The sequence below is a fragment of the Danio aesculapii genome, chromosome 25, assembly GCF_903798145.1.
Source record: "Danio aesculapii chromosome 25, fDanAes4.1, whole genome shotgun sequence".
NCBI lineage: Eukaryota > Metazoa > Chordata > Actinopteri > Cypriniformes > Danionidae > Danio > Danio aesculapii.
The window spans coordinates 12,956,500-12,962,499 of NC_079459.1; positions in this window are offsets into that span (position 1 = coordinate 12,956,500).

The following is a 6,000-nucleotide window of genomic DNA, read 5'->3' on the forward strand; positions in this document are numbered from 1 at the left end:
ACTCCATTCATAGCTGGTGTGTGGTGAGTGCACTGGCACCACTGTCCTGTGATTGTCGTCGCATCATCCAAGAGGATGCTGCACACTGGTGGTGGTGTGGAGAGACCCCCTCATGATTTTGAAGCCCTTTGGGTGTATGGTGATACATAGTAAATGTGCTATTGAATTTACATTACTTACTCCTTACTTTTAGGCAGTGCTTAATGTGTAAAAGGCAAGGGCTAATGGATTTGGCATGTTACTAGAGGAGGGAGAGGGTTTGCGGACGAAAGTGAAGAGTGACGGGAGGGGAATGGGGATGGTAGAGGAAGGTTGGGGAGTCGCAGAAAAAAATGTGAAAAGCTGGGGTGGGGGACCGTGTCACGGACAAAGAAGGTTGGGGAGTTGAGGACGAAGAGGTTTGGGGAGTTCTGGATCGGTAAAATGGGGTGCCGGATCAGATTTCAGAGGTGCCAAAGCCTTGCCTTTAGGAGGGACTCTTTGCTCTTCATTTGCACTGGACACTTTCTTATAAACACTCCACTTTTTTTACCCACATGCAGGGAAGTGGGCTTGACAAACCACCTGTGTGAGACACTCTCTTCCCACTTTGTATGCATGTATGAAAATGGTGTGTACATAAAAGTTGGTAGAATAAGTTACCGTTTACTTGCAAAGTTTAGACAACAGAATGTCTGATGGGTTGCCATTAAAATGGTTGCAGGCTATTGTGTGCATGTTTACAGATTACATATCTTTTCATGACCGCTACTTGACATAGTTGCAATGTTACTAACCCACAACACAATGCCTAAAGCGGTGATGCCCAAACTATTTCTTATGAAGGGCCAAACACCAAACTTAATTGAGTCTACTGGGCTGAAGGTAAATATAGTTGCCATGTGTAATTTCCTTATTAATTAAATAATATTTGAAAAGAACTACAAAACATTGCTTAATATTAACTAATAATCTTTATTTTACATTATATTTTATAATTAACTTTATAACTCATTTACAACAGAATGGAGTTACACTAGTTTTTGCCGTGATTTGCTTGATGTCTTCTTCATATTCCTCTATCCATTGAGTGACAGTATTTACATTTTGAAAACATTTTGATTAATTTACAACATTTAATTTCAGTTTGCTTTTTTTAAAACATACAAAAAAAATGTGAAATGGTGTTTCTCAAATTAGAAATGCTGATCTCTGTTAAAGGCATTTTCTCCAAATCTTTCCATCATTTCCACTCTCTTCTCAGATGGGATGGTGGGCCAAATCAAAGGTTACAATGGGCCAACTTTGGCCCGCAGGGCCCACTTTGGGCATATCTGGCCTAAAAAGAACCGTCACAATAAAGTGTTACCACATACACCACATTAGTGTTATTGTGCTGTCAATGTAGTGTCACATAGATGTTTACAGTGTTTTGTCCAGACATGCAATTTACATGCAATTTTGCATTTGTTTATGTGCTCTATAGCTGTATAGTTCCCATGAAGTAGGTTGTTTTCACAATGAATCCACTGGTGGTGCTGAAAGAACTAGCTATTGAAAGCCTACCAAGTCTGTTCTTAGTGAACTTGTCCCTAGTCCAGTGCTAATTAGGAGGAACTTGCTCTGCATACTTTACTGCCAGAATGTTCAGTTGCCCTGAGTGTTTTATTATTACTGGTCAGTTTCCATGTTACAATTTCAATGGTCATTTAGACTACAGCAAATAAGGGATTTCACTAGTAACATGCGCCAGGTAATTTCCTTTTTAGAGACATCTCATCAACAGCATGATGATGCAATATTTCATTCAGCTGAAAATGTGCTTGTTTAATGTATTTTAGATCAGTTACAAATCCACAATATATAAGTAAAATACTATTAGTCAAAAATTTTTTCATTAGACCTTTTGGTTGTGCTTATTTTGACCTTCCATTTTAAACACTCTAAAGATACTTAAGAATAAGTATTTTGTAACTTGATTACAGTCAGGTAAAGCCCTTTTTATAACACTGTTTTTAGCTAAAACAGAACTTTTTATTATTAGATTTTTTTATTTATTTAATTTGGGGGGGGGGGGGGTCTTTTGAAAAACAGTTATTAAAACAATGTCGTTATTGCTCTTATGTAAACTATACAACATGAATTTTAAAAAATATAAATAATTAAAACTGCCCGACCAATAAATTTTTTTGGATGGCATTTATTAACTCCCAATGTCGCTAGTTAACACAATGCATTTTTTTCAACACACCCCATAATTTCTAAAATATCAACCTCTACCATATGGTCGATATGTCGTTTTATAGTAAAAGTAGTGGAATTAATACATATACTATGAAATTTAGAAAATGTGTAAGACCCATTTATTTAAAAACATCAAAATAAAGCATTTTTGAATACTAAATTATCTTTATTTTCTGAAGTATGCCATAAAATATTAAAGCATCTCATTTAACCCACTTTCTTGTTTTTTCCTTTTACAATAAAACCAAAATCAAGTGTAGTAGTGCAACTGCAACATGATTATATTTGTTTGATTATTTTTGTAAACCATTAATGCTGTGTAGCGTAACCGTTATTTAAAACAGTCATTCTTTAAATGACTTTAACAGTCATTATTTAAAACAGTGAACCATTGGTCAACCATTTGGTAGAGCAGGGGATAAGCACATGATTTGTTAGGTAAGCGTATTTGAAACCAAAACAATAATAGCTACAGGTGTGTGCAAGAATGTTATATTTCTTTACAAAGTGACATTCCCAGCTACTAGACTTTGCACAATATAGTATTTTTGTGTAATAGATGAATCTAAATAAAGTTTTAGCAGCATTTGAAACCAATTTTAACTTAATATTGCCACATTTAAAGTAACTCTTTAAAAGAAACAATCATTTAAATACACTGTTGAGTTATCTTTAGTAAATTTCAGAATACTTATTTTGAAAACTGTACATGATAATATTTTGATGCATAAATTAACTTTTGCCACTTAAAATAAAGTATCACAGTCTTGGTAACACTTTATTTTGATGGTCCATTTGAGTATCAGTAGACTGTCTGCTTATATGTTGATACTGCTGCTAAACAGACATATAACTGACTATAAGAAACTTTGCAACTACATGTCAATTTACACTAACCCTAACACCAACCTAACAGCCTACTTATAATCTAATGAGAATTAGTTGGCATGTAGATGCAATGTAACTTAAATGGACAAATGGACCATCAAAATAAAGCGTGACCCAGCTGATCATTAATAAACTAATTGTAATTAATTAATTCAAGTTCAATTCAAGTTTAAAACATTTAACATCACGTTTAAATTCAAGTTTAAAACATTTATCAATATCAGCTTCAGGTCCCTTTTTGTGACTTCCAATACTATATTTTTATTAATAAAGCTTTAAAAACTGTATTTAACATATGCTAAAGCAAGATTTTAGTATTTCATTAAATTTCTTTGCACTAACCTTTTGAGCCTGTTTTCAAAAACGAGATTTCCTCAGCAAGCCCCTGGTCCCAGAACCGCTCAGCATATCAGGTGCAATTATCATTTCCCTGTACTAAACATCCAGTTGAGGCATTTTGTTGTGCTGTGTTCAGGGATAGCACAGTTTATCTGGATTTATTGTGCGGTTTGTTGTGAGGTGCCAACATTGATGCTCTGTTTCTTTGTTAATTGATTTGGCTCCTCCTCATCAAGCTCCAAAAAAATCAGCTGCAATTAGAGATCGCTGACATCCCAAAGCAGTTGTGCTTCTCCATGACTATAGTTATTCTCAAATTATTTGTGGCCTAATTACAATGGAATGTCTTTTTTTGTTTGAAGGAATTGAGAATTGAATGCCCGATTGTGTGTCAATGATGTATAATTTATTCATTCATTCATTCATTTTCTTTTAGGATTAGTCCTTTTATTAATCAGGGAACACACAGCGAAAATAACCAAAATTTACAAAGCGGATGCCCTCCAAGCTGTAACCCATCACTGGGAAACACCTCTACACAATCATTCACACACATACACTACGGTTAATTTAGCTTGATGTATAATTGTACAGTTTTCAAAACATCAATTTGTTAGAAAATGCATTTTATGTAAATTGTGCAGTTTTAAAAACCTATTTTGAGGTAAAAGATTAATTTTAGCAGATATGATGACTAGTTTATTTGTAAATACTATTTTAGGTGTTGAAGCAACGCAGTGGCGCAGTAGGTAGTGCTGTCGCCTCACAGCAAGAAGGTCACTGGTTTGAGCCTCGTCTGGGTCAGTTGGCGTTTCTGTTTGGAGTTTGCATGTTCTCCCTGCTTTCGCGTTGCGTTTCCTCCAGGTGCTCTTGTTTCCCCCACAGTCCAAAGACATGCAGTACAGGGGAATTGGCAGCCTGATCTCACGAGAAAACGTAAGTATTTTACGTTTTGACAGTTTAGTGGCTAATTCGTACGAATTCGTACGAGTTCAGTCGTACGAAATGGTACGATTTTTAAAAAGGAGGCATGGCACCTAACCCCGCCCCTAAACCCAACCGTCATTGGAGGATGAGCAAATCGTACTAAATTGTACGAATTAGATCGTACGAATTCGTACGAATTAGCCACTAAAAAAAAGTTACGAATTGGCGTGAGATTGTGTTGGAATTGGGTAGGCTAAGTTGTCCGTAGTGTATGAGTGTGAATGAGTGTGTATGGATGTTTCCCAGAGATGCGTTGCAGCTGGAAGGGCATCCGCTGCGTAAAACATATGCTGGATAAGTTGGCGGTTCATTCCACTGTGGCGTCCCCGGATCAATAAAGGGACTAAGCCGAAAAGAAAATGAATGAATGAATGATTTTAGGTGTTAACATGGAATTTTATCATGACATGAGGAAAGACAGCCTGATTTCACGAGAAAACGTAAATATTTTACGTTCTGTCAGTTTATTGGCTAATTCAGTAGTAAAATTTTAAAAAGGAGGCGTGGCACCTAACCCCACCCCTAAACACAACCATCATGAGGTGATTAGAAAATCGTACTAAATTGCATGAATTAGATCGTACGAAATCATACGAATTAACCACTAAATCAAAAAGTTACGAATTGCCATGAGATTGTGTTGGGAAAGATCAGTTTAACAGTTTTTTTTTAAAAAGTGCTTCCACACCTGTATTGATTGGTCCTCTTTCGTCTTCCACCTTCATCTCATTCTCTTAACATTGTAGTGTGTGTGTCTTTAAAAACAGTGTGAAGGACAACGCTCTGGTTACAAAGGTAACCCTCGTTCCCCGAGGGGGGGAACGGAAATTTCATGTGGAAAACTTCCACTATGGGAATTTCGTCAGAATCCAATGACTTTGCAGCGTCAGCGTGCACAGCTGTTGTTAATGACAATCAATTTGGCATAAAAGTGCTGCATGTGCTCAGTTGAGGCATCCTTTTCTAGCTGAAGAGACTTTCACGCTCAACAGCTAATGGACAATCACTGTGGCAAAGAAACATAGCATTTCCATTCCCCCCCTCGGAAAATGAGGTTTATCTTTATAACCAGAGCAGTCCCCTTCGCGAGGGGAACTTCAATGTTATGTGGAAAACTTCCACTATGGGGAAATCTATGGAAAACCCCACAACGAAAGAACCTTACCTCGTTTCTGGTGAGGGGCGCGCCACGCAGCAGTACGAGCGAACCTGCATCACCAGAGATGCAGCCTTCCAACGTGTCCCCTGGCCCTTACTTACCTGTTCCGGTTTTGGCCAGTCGTAAAAATACACCTAGTTAAATTCTTGGAATTTTAGATATGACAGGACGCTGCGAAGGACACATGCTGGACACCTGGTGGCAAATAGCATATGGACTTGCCCTGAGAAGGGGAGTACTCATATGAGAAGTAGGTTAGTGGGGGGAGGAAGACTGAGAAAGCGAGAAAGCGCACGTATCTCTGTGTTAGAAAGAAAGGCGCAGCAAGCGTTTTACAACACCTAACTGAATTTCCTCATTCAACAGGGTTTTCCAGCACATGTGAGGAAATTGGTTTACTTGAA